This window comes from Tupaia chinensis, unplaced genomic scaffold, assembly GCF_000334495.1.
Source record: "Tupaia chinensis unplaced genomic scaffold, TupChi_1.0 Scaffold143780_1, whole genome shotgun sequence".
NCBI lineage: Eukaryota > Metazoa > Chordata > Mammalia > Scandentia > Tupaiidae > Tupaia > Tupaia belangeri.
In genome coordinates, this window is record NW_006203629.1 from 100,136 (window position 1) to 112,107 (window position 11,972).

General features: G+C 36.4%; 1 protein-coding gene across 1 annotated transcript in view; it reads left to right on the forward strand.

Moving 5' to 3' along the window:
* Positions 1 to 11,972, forward strand: part of ZC4H2 (zinc finger C4H2-type containing) — a gene marked incomplete in the record, with an annotated part of 83,037 nt that overhangs the window by 54,068 nt on the left and 16,997 nt on the right.

Below are 11,972 nucleotides of genomic sequence, written 5' to 3' on the forward strand. Positions count from 1 at the left end.
TTATTTATTTATTTATTTATTTATTTTTACTAATTTTTTTTTCATTTCAATTTCCTCCATACATTCAATCACATTATTATTTGTCTTACAAAATGGAAACTTCAACAGGCGAACATCTCTCCCCAGTACGGTTCATAAAACTACGAAATATCTTAGACAACACCACACCTCTTTGATTTGCTAGTATTTCGCTGAGAATTTTTGTATGTATATTCATCAGAGATATTGTTCTGTAGTTTCCTTTATTTGTTGTGTCTTTGCATGTTTTGGGGATGAGGTTGAGGGAGACTTCATAAAATGAATTTGAGAAGGTTCCTTTATTTTGAATGTTTAAAAATTTTTGAGCAGAATGAAGGTTTGCTCTTCTTTAGAAGTTTTGTAGAATTCAAAAGTGAAACCATAAGGATGTGGCCTTTTCTTTGTTGAGAGGTTATTTAGCACTTATTCAATTTGACTACATCGTATTGGTCTATTCAAGCTTTCTATTTCTTCCTGATTCACTCTTGGTTGATTATGTGTCTATAAATTTATCCATCTCATCCAGGGTTTCTTGCTTGTTGGCATATAGTTGCTCATAATATTCTCTATTGATCTTTTGTATTTACGTTATAATTGTTGTAATATTGCCTGTTTCATTGTAAACTTGATTTATCTGGTTTCTTTCTCTCTTTTTATTTATTTGTCTAGCTAATAATGTATCAGTTTTGTTTATATTCTCAATGAACCTTATTTTTGTTTCATTTGTTTTCTGTATAATTCATTTATTCTCTATTTTATTCATGTCTGCTTGAACTTTTATTATTTTTGTTCTCCTGACTTTTTTGGTTTTGTTTTTATTTTTCCAGTTGTCTGAGGTGTGTTGTTGCATTGTCTATTTGTCACCTTTTCACCTTTTTTTTCTTTTGATGTACACAAATTGCTATGAACTTCCAATTTAGGAATTATTTCACTGTGTCCCAGAGATTATGGGAACTCATACGCCAATTATCATTGGTTTCAATGAACCTTTTGATTTCAGTTTTAATTTCATCAGCTGTCATAAAGTCATTCAGGAGTAGTTTTTTGTTGTTGTCTTTTGCCTTTTTATTTTTCAAATTTATTTTACATTCATTCACCATACTTACTTTTTCCCCTTGATTCTCACCCTCTCACTCTCCACCATTTCTCATTGCCTTCCCACACTGTCTCTGATACTCACTATTGCTCTTCATGCCTTTATACCAACTAATATTTCAGTTTCTGCCATAGAATGCCAACATTCAGTATATATTGAGTAGGAACATACAATGTCTTCTTTCATAGCCTGGCTTGCTTCACTTAGCAGTAAATATTTCATATTTATACACTTTCTATCTCACCTTTGGTCTCATTGTTCTTTATGACTGAGTAGTGTTCCATAGTATGTATATCCCATATTTGTTCAACCCATTAGTTTGTTCGTGGACATTTGGGTTAGTTCTGTGTCTTAGCAATTATGAATAATACAGCAATAAACATAGATGTGCAAGTATTTTTCTGACTGAGTTCATTCCTATCTGTTGGATATATACCCAGGAGTGGAATTATTGGATCGTAATGTAGTTGTATTTGTAGGTTTTAGAGGGATGACCATATTGTCCTTCATAGTGGATGTGCTAGCTACATTCCCACCAACACTGCAGGAGTTCCTTTTTCTCCACAGCCTCGTGCCATTACTTAGCATCCTGGATTCGTTTGTTTGTTTGTTTTTATCTTAACCTTTCACATTGGGGTTAGGTGGTATTTCATTGTGGTTTTGATTTACATCTCTTTTATGATAGGGGACATTGAACATTTTTTCATATGACTATTGTCTGTTTAGATGTCTTCCGTAGACAGTTGTCTGTTCATCTCATTTGCCCATATTTTAATTGAGTTAGCTCTTCTTTTTATTATTTTTTAATTTATTTTATTTTATTAATTTATTTTACATTCAATCACTGAACATCATCACAGCATACGATATTCAGAAGTGAATCCATTGGGAACTGGGCTTATCTTTGTTGGGAGGTTATTTACTATTGATTCGATTTAATTAATTGATATTGGTTTATTCAGGCGTTCTGTGTCTTCCTGATTCAGTCTTAGTAGATTATATATGTCTATCTCATCTAGGTTTTCTTTGTTGGCATAAAGTCCATCATCGTATTCTCTAATGATATTTTGTATTTCTGTTCTATCTGTTGTAATATTGCCTCTTTGCAAATATGATATATCTTGTTCTTCTCTCTCTTCTTAGTCAAACTAACATTGTGTCCATTTTTTTGAAATCTTTTTAAAGAACTAGATTTTGGTTTCATTTATTTTGTGTGTAGTTTATTTATTCTGCTTTTCATTTATTTCTACTTAAGTCTTATTATTTCTTTTCTCTTGTATTTTGTTATTGTAGTAGTTGCCATATGTTTCTGTATTTTGGAGAGATTTTTCTGAAATTAATTTCCAGTTTAGTTCCATCATGGTCAGAGAATATGCTGTATCTAGTTTCTATGCCTTTGAATTTGTAGAGGCTTGTTTTATAGCCTATCATTTGGTCAGTCTTAGAAAAGTAGTATGTGGGGGTGAGAAAAATGTATATTTTGTGGTTGTTGTGTGGAAAGATCTATAGATGTCTGTCAAATCCATTTCATTTATGGTGTCATTTAGATCCTATGTTTGATTGCTAATTTTTTGTCTAGATGATCTGTCCAAAGGAGATACTGTATTGAAGTCAGCAATTATTAGTGTCTTGCTTTCTTTCTCTCCCTTTAAATCTAGCAGTCTTTGTTTAAAATATTTGGGTGCTACCTAGTTGGGTGCATAGATATTTATGAGTGTAATATCTTCTTGGTGAATTAGCCCTTTAATACTATGTAATGTCTAAAACTTCACCCTTCTGACCCCAAGATCTAGCCAGGATGGGCCAATCACAAGAAATCTACATTTGACTCTGAGTGGGCCCTCCAGGTTCTAAGAAAACTGAAGATTTTCTTCTCAGACTTCACCCTCTTGACCCTAAGATCTTTTCAAGACAGGCCAATCACAAGGCATCTACATTTGAACTCTGAGTGTCCTCTTTCAGTGTCTAGGACAACTGAAGATTTTCTTCTCAGAGTTCAACCTCCAGGCCCCAAGATTTAGCCAGGCTCCACACAGTGAGTTTCTAGACAGGTCTATGTGCACAGTAGCCAAATATTTGAATATTTTTAGGATCAGAGTAATCCTCAATTCCCAGTGAATCTGCACATAGGGAGAAAAATGAAACTACAGAGAGATTGCAGATCACCTCCTTCTGCATGCCTCTGAATGCTCAAATTTAGCTCCTAAAATTAGGAAAAAGAGTATAATCCATCAGATAACCAGAAACTACCACAGTGGCACAAGAAATATGAGAAGTCAAGAAAATACCTCTCCCCCAGTGGAAAAGAATAACTCTCCATCATTCACAGACAGTAGAATGGAACTTGTGGAAATGTCAGATAAAAAAATGAGTATTCATAGTGACAAAACTAACAGAGATGCAAGAAAAGAAACAACAAACTCCAGAAGATGCAAGAGAAAAGTAAAAATCAATTCCAGGAGGTGGAGAAGTTCTTGCACTATCTGAAAGAGGAAATCCACACTATAAAAAACAATCAAACCAAACTGTTAGAGATGAAGGATGTAATACAGGAAATCAAAACCGTTCTTGAAAGTATTAAAACAGATTAGATCATGCAGAAGATTGAATCTCAGATGTAGAAGACAGAACCTCTGACCTAGAAAAATTGACTAAAAAGACTGAGAAAATTATCCTCCAAAATGAGAATAATATATGAGTAATACTAGATACCATTAAGTACCCAAACATCTGGATAATTGGTATCTCATAAGGGGAAGAAACTAATAATGGCATTGATAATATATTCCATGAAATCCTGGAAGAAAACTTTCTCAACCTAAAGAGTCATTCAAAGACCCAGATCCAAGAAATACAAAGAACCCCAAATAGATTCAACCCAAGAAGATCTTTTCCAAGTTATATCATAGCCAGATTGACCAAAACAAAAGACAGAGACGAAATACTCAAATTGCCAAGAGAGAAAGATCAAGTTACTTACAAATGATATCCCATCAGGCTAACGACCTCTCATTGAAAACAAAGAATATATTCAAAGTGTTCAGTGGAAAATGATTTCAACCAAAAATACTATACCTGGCTAGATTATCCATCATATGGGGGAAAAAAAAGACAAGAACATTCACAGATAAACAAAATCTGAATTTACCAACACCAGACTAGCTCTACAAGAAATTCGGAAGGGAGTGTTATTCCAGGAAAACTAAAGTCAGACACACAGAAACAAGAGTACAAAAAACAACCAAGAGAATGCCCAACTAAATGGTAAGGACAAGTCTGGAAAGATGTTAATTTCCAGAATTTAACCAAAAAAATCAGATGACAGTAACACTGTAGATTCAACAGAAGAGAGATTAATTACATGAGACTGAACTAATGAAATAGAATTTTATGACTAAAATTTTGCTGATTTTTCTTCTATGCTTTGTTCTCCAGATTTAAGGAATTTTTGTCTTCTCTTGAGCCATTGACAGGTTCATCTGCCTACTATTTGAACTGAACCCTAACCTTTTTCCTGGCTTTAAATCTCAAGCAAATTTTTCTTAACATTTTTAAATTTCGATCTTTTAAAACTAAAACTGCTTTTCTTGAAATTAATAATTGCATGAAAAATACTATTTAATGCCTGCAGTAAGCTACATAACCCCAGCTAGTTGCTACTTTGTAGTATGTTCATTCTACTCAATGAGCTTTATGCCTAAAGTCAGATATGTGTTCATAGATATTTATATATCAGCAGCATTTGCTATTGAAAGTATTTAGATTAATTAAGATCATTTGTGAACCAATAAAATGTGAAAAAATAAAAGGACATGGAGAGCAACTGTAGATACCAGAGATAGTGTGGGAAAAGGGTGAGAAATAGCAGAGGGTGAGAGGTAGGGAATAAAGTGGGAAAAAGAAGCAAAATATATAAGAAACAAGAAATGGAAAATTATTTGTTGATGATAACATGTATAGTGATATTCTTAACTGAACCAATATACAGTGTATTCTGGATGGAAAAATCTCATTTTGTATACTGTAATGATGTATGGTGAATGAATGTAAATCAATAAATTTATAATAAAAAACACTATAATGTCTTTCTTTGTCTTTTCTTACTTTTTTGTATTAAAGCCTTTTTTTTTTTTGAGAGGTTTTTGCTATTGGATGTGTGCACTCACACGAAAAACAATGTGCACTCACCAGAAAGACAAAGAGAGACAGAGAGACAGAAAGTGAGAAATCACCCCCCTGGGGGAATGGCCACGCCATAATCCCTTCTCATTCTCCTCTTGAGATCTTGGGCATGCACGCAAACATGCTTGGCATGAGTTTAAGCCACTGGGTCCAGAACTTGAACCACGGTCGGTTACATGGGAGTCCAGCGACATAGTCATTATGCCAACTGCTGGTCCCTTGTATTAAAGCCTTTTTATTGTTACATTAGTTTCATGACTACAGGCTTTTCTTAGATATTCATTTATACGGAATATCTTTTTCCAGCCCTTCACTTTTAGTCTATGTGTATATTTAAATGTGAGGTACATTTCTTGTAGGCAGCAAAGAGAGGGTTTCTGTTTTATTCATCCATTCATCCCAACTGTGTCTTTTGATTGGAGAATATAAATAATTAACATTCAATATTATTATTGATACTTATGTAGATGTCCCTTTTTAAAAAATAATTTTTATTTTATTTATTTGTTATTATTATTTATTTTTTAATTTGATCAGAGAGAGACAGAAGAGAGAAAAAGAAAGGGAAAGTGAGAAAACAAGTCACTGGGACTGGGACTTGAACCGTGATCGGCCATGTTTGTGTCCAGTAACTTAACCATCACACCACCTGCTGGTTTCCCCCTCCCCCATCTTTTTATTAGCCATTTTTTGTTGTTGTTCTGTGATTCCTGTCTGTCTCACTTTAGTTTTCCTGATATTTAGTGCTTCAGTACTTCCTGAGGAGCTTGTTCAGTATTAGTGAATTCTTTCAATGTTTGTTCATCTGTGAATGATTTTATTCATTCTTCCCATTTGAATTATAATCTTGTTAGGTATAGTGTTCTTGGTTGAACTTGTTTTTCTTTTAGTGTTTTGAATATGTCTTTCCATTCTTTTCTTGCCTGCCTTGATTTGGTTGTGAGATCTGATGTTAGCCTAAGAGAGAGGATCTTCTTATGTTGATTGTATTTGGGGTCCTTTGTATTTCTTGGTTCTGAATGTCTGAATGCTTCTCTAGATGGGCAATGTTTTCTGCATGTATTTCATGGAAAGATCGTCTATTTCCTTGTCTGATTCTACACCTTCTAGAATATATATTATTTGGATAGTTGGTGTTTGATTGTGTCTAGTATTTCCCATATGTTACCCTCATTTTTTTAAAATATTATTATTATTATTATTAAGTCCAGCAACATAGCCATTATGCCAACTGCTGGTCCCCATTTATTACTTTTTTATGGTTTTATTTATGTCAAAGGTTTTGTCTTTTAGCTCAGAAATGCTGTCTTTTGCATGGTCCAATCTGCTATTAATAATATCGAGTCAGGTCTTGATCTTCTGTATGACTGTTCGTCTTTAGAAGTTCTGATTGATTCTTCTGTATGATTCTATCTCCTCCTTTAAATCCTGGAAAGACTTCTTCATCTCTGTCACCATGAATATTCTGAACATTCCTGAAAATTCTTTTTTGCTCTCTATAGTTGAAGAAGAGTTACTCTTTCCATTGAGGAAGAGGTGTTTCCTCATTTTCCCATATTTCTTGTGTATGCCTCTGTGCTGGTTTCTAGTTATGTGATGGATTATAAATTTCTTACTTCTCTACTATTGATTCTGTAGTGTCAGAGGGGAGGAAAGCCCTACTTCTCAGGCATGTTCTTGGTAGAGGGCCTTGTCTTACAGTCAGAAGTTTGTATACAGCGAACTTTATGTGCTGCTTCTTTTCTCAGTCTCTCAAGACCAGGTGCGTGTGGGGCTGAACTGGAGAATTTCAACTGAGGGTGGGAGCAGGAGTGTATTGCATGCTTCAGGAAACTATGAAATCCCCAAATATTTCTGAATGGGCAGAAAACAGCTAGAGGTCTGAAGTGGTCTTCCTTCCCAGTTTGTTTCACTGACAGCTGCTGCTCCCTGCTCTTTGGTATAGGCCCTGGGGGTAATGCCTGTGAAGGGTTGTGGGCAGAGCCAGTGTGGGATGTACCTGGGGCAGTCAGAAGGTAGTGGGAGGTCTGAGGTGGTCTTCCTGCCTCAGTTGGTCTCACTGACTGCTGCTGCTCCTTCCTCCACTCTGCAAACACCTGAAATAATGGCGGCAAAGGGGTGCGGGCGGAGGCAGTCGTCTGGGATGTACCTGGGGCAGTCAGAAGGAAATGAGAGGCCTGAGGCATTCTTTATGCCTCAGTTGGTCTCACTGACTGCTACTGCTCCTTGCTTTGCAACACAGGCTATGGAGATCATCTTAACACTTAATTCACGGCTATAATAAGACCATATGTTGTACTGGTGAAGGGAGAGATACATAGATAAATAAAATAAAATTGAAAACCCAAAAATTGACCCCCAGATTAGCCAACCAATTTTGACTGAGGTGCAAAAGCAATGGAAGATCATTAGTCTTTAAAACAAATTGTGCTGTAACAATCAGATAGCCATATGTGAAATGGTGAATCTCCACCTACACCTCATACCTTTTACAAAAATTAACTCAGAGTGGATTGTAGATGTAAATGTAGTTTTAAAGGTTTTAGTAGGTAACAAAGTAAATGTCTAGAACCTAGAAATTGTAGAGTCTTAGGCATTACACCATCGTGTGATCTGTAAATGAGGTCGTTAAATGGGACTTGACCAAAACATTTATAAAAAAAAAAAAAAAAACAACCATTCACTGTAAGAGTGCTGGGACTTGCTCAGCATGAACACATTTTTCTGAGTGGGAAAGGCTGAGGATTAGAAATAGACTCAGTGGAACCAGCAGTTAGCATAATGGCTATGTCACTGGACTCCCATGTAGTTGACTGCAGTTCAAGTCCCAGACCCAGTAGCTTAAACTCATGCTGGGCACGTGTGCATGCGTGCCCAAGATCCCGAGAGAAGAAGAGAGGAGAAGGGATTGCGGTGTGGCCATCCCCCCGGGGGGATGATTTCTCACTTCCTGTCTCTCTGTCTCTCTCTGTCTTCCTGGCGAACACATGTGCCCTATAGCAAAAACCTCTCAAAAAAATAAATAAATAAAAATAAATAGACTCAGTAAGAAACAGATAAAGTCACACAAGTATAGAAAAGTGAAGATCGGGTGGGCATAGCTTCTCTGATGGAGAGGTTGGGACCAGAACTGGCCTCAGGTTTGTTCTTTTAAAGGGTAGAAAATGGGAGAAAAGGAAATGGAATGCAAAGAGAATGGGGGAGAAGAAAATGGAATGCAAAGACGGTTGTTTTTGGATGTAAATCATCTGAAGATGTGAAAATGACTGGTGCCATTTAATTTCTCTGATCTTTTTTGGGGGACAATCTGATAAACACATGTGACTTCCTTTAGCCTGATACTGCCAATATGGGGGTATTGGGTATCAACAACAACAGAAAGATAACCATTGACACAGCAGGCAGATACTGCTTTCCTATGTAAATGCTTCTCAATAGCCCTGCTAGAGTAGCTTATGGAAGCACATTTGCCTAAAGGTCACATGTTTTCTTAGACTGACTGCTCTCCACATAAAAGTCCATGTGCCAGGAAGAGAGAGACATTCTCCATAGGGCTCAGTCATACTGCAATCCTTTTTCTCCAGAAATCCAGTCTACCAGGATCCTGCGCATACATGTGACTCACATGTTTTCAGGCCGATTTGCCTGGGAATATAAACTATATTCATCATGTGGCTTCTAGCTCTGCAGCCTAGTATGCCACAGAGGCTGGGCCACACACACACACACACACACACACACACACACACACAAATTAAATTACATTAAATTATTTAATTTATTTATTTGTATACATTCAATCACAAGACCTTGTTAAGAGGATGACAAGAGAAGTTTCTGAATGGGAGAAAATATTTTCAAACCACATACCTGTCAAATGATTTATAACTAAAATATACAAAGAACTCTTAAAAGTCCACAGTGAGAAAACCATTGATCCAATTAAAAAATGGGACAAGAAATAGATATTTCATGGAAAGCATATATGGATAGCAAATAAGTATGGAAAGGTGTCCAACATTACTAGTCATTAAGGAAATGGAAATTAAGATCGCTTTGAGGTGTCACTACATGTCTGTTATTACAGCTTAAATAAAATGATCAGATGGAGAGATACAGCACTGGTCAGCATGTGAAATGGTACAGCCATTTTGAAACAGTTTGGCAGTTTATTTGAAAATTAAACATGCAGATACCATATGTCGATGGAAAATAACCAGCTCTAAAAATTAATAACTAATAAAATTAATAACTAATGTGGTTTATTTCCAAGCAGAATATGAGTGACATAGGCCCTGAGAGGAGGCAAGAAATATGCCTATCTCTCAGAGTAATCAGGTACAGGGGTTCCTTTTATTTGATTTTTTGAGATTGACAGACAAAATTAGGCAAGAGATTTCCATTGATCTGGTCCAAAGAGGCAGGACATGTGGAAGTGGGGGCTTGTTTGTGTTTACTTCAGTGTTGCCTAATGTGTCCTTGCCTCCCACAGTAATAGCAAACTTTCCCTTTCTGTGCTTGTTGCAGATTCTTGGGAGTCTGGTGATTTAGTGGTTCTTCAACTTGTTTACTTAGCTGTTTTAATTGTAGGCTCATAATTTTTGAAGTCATATCCTTTTCTACTTTAAGAATTGTCTGAGATAATTGGTCAGCTAACGTAATGAGTTAGCTAGTGGGTAGGGATGTCCAAGCCACATTGTTCCTTTTTACCAGGGTCACTAATTCCTTGTCTAAACACTATATGAAACCAGAGTTTAACAAAGTGTCACTCCTACCATTTTTGAAGTTTTCAGAGGATATCCTTGAATATTGTTTGAACGTTTTTCAAATCTAGAGAAAAAGTCAGGTATTGATTCATTTGGGTGGATCTTGCATTGTTGTACTTTCGTCCAATCTATAACTTTAGGAAATACTTGAGGCAGAACAGTGCAGAGGTGGTCTGAAAGTTTTCTGCATTTGTTCCTTGCTTCTGCACTTATTTTATCAAAATCATCGAAGGGGCTTTTCCAATCCGCTAAACTAAACCATTCTTCTGCCCTGTTTCCTGGAGCTAGAAGCTGGATTAGCTGATACAGATATGAAAATCCTGGGTCATAGGTTTTAAGAATTATTTCAAACTCTTTTGCAAATCCAATAGGGTCTTTAGTTGGGTCAGGAAACCCCGATATTAAAGCTTTTAGTTCAACCTTTGTCCATGGTGTATACATTATATTTGGCTCTCCCCGTCCAGTGGGTTTTTCCTTAAAAGGAGCAACCATGACTGTTTCCCATGTTAGTATTGCATAAATCTTATTTAATTAGGGGAGAGGCAATAAGAGTATGAGGAAAGATAGAGTCATCTGGAAAAGGGAGTTCAGAGAGCAAATGATAGGGAGGAGCAGAAAGAGCAATAGATTCTGGCACCTTTTTTGTTTCAGAAGCAGTTTGTGTTACCCCTTTTAATTCTGAGACAGTCTCAAGTATTTTTTTTTTATTAATTTCCTGAAGGGAGGTAAGTTTATCATTTCCTCTTTTTGTTGATTCTAAATACCAATCAAAAAAAAGATTCTCATTCTTTTTCCTTAATGTGAGACCCTAGTTTTTCTAACTTAGTGCATAACACTAATTTAGGAATATCAAAAGTTCCCCACTTAGGAAATTTCAATGCCAAATCACCTTTTGTAAACTTTTCTCAATATTCTAAATACTTGTAAATTAAGGCGCCATAATTATCATACATAAATCTAGCTGGAGTGCCCAACAGGGGTCGTTTTGTTGTTTTTCTATTGTAGATATCTTATTTCCCATGTTTATTTCCTTTTTTAAAATAGAAGAAAATTGTCTGTGAAAACTAAGAATTTTCAATGTGCTGTTTTCTGAGCGACTTTCCACTAGATGTCACTCTCGTGTCAAAATCGCTCATCTTACTTGTCTCAGTTCCCTTCAAGACTCTAGCACTCAGAAAGGGAGGCCAAAAAGCTTGAGTGGTCAGCTCTTATTTTGTGTTTGCTAGATGGGCCTGTCTAAATCATTGTGTTGGGGATTTCCTGTAGGGCCACTACTTATCCTACAGGGGAGGAAAATATCCCACCCCCCTTTTGGACACTCCCTAAATATGGCTCTCAGTCACCTGAGGTGCCTACCCAAAGGGAGGAGCACATGCCCTTTCTCTTTGGAGCTGAGAGGCTCAATCTCTCATTTGTCTATTTTATAGTATAGTCCAGTTTCTCCCTCCCCCCAAAAATGCACAAATAGCCAAATTTTTCCCCCCATGGAGAAAGACCCTTTTAGGATGCAACCTCTAATGTTAGGTTTCTGTGACTACCCACTCAGAAGAGAGCAAACCACTGCTCCTCACTAGGAGGAGAGCAAACCTGGGTTATCCAAAACAGACAAACATAAGACAGACAAACAAGCAAGCCAGCTTAGAAATAAACCATATCGTGTACCAAATTTTGGGATGTCTGGGGCCAGAGAATTTGCCAAATCTCCCCTGAGGAGAAGCTTGGAGCCAGAGGGGTCTCCAAGGACCCACTGTGTTGTTACCAGGCACCGAGTTCAAAACAACCCCTTGGAAGATCTTCAGTTCCTCTCTGGTCCCTTAGTGGTCACCATCTTATTGACAGAAAAATAACCAACTCTAAAAATTAATAACTAATAATTAATGAGGTTTCTTTCTTTTTTTTTTTTTTTTTTT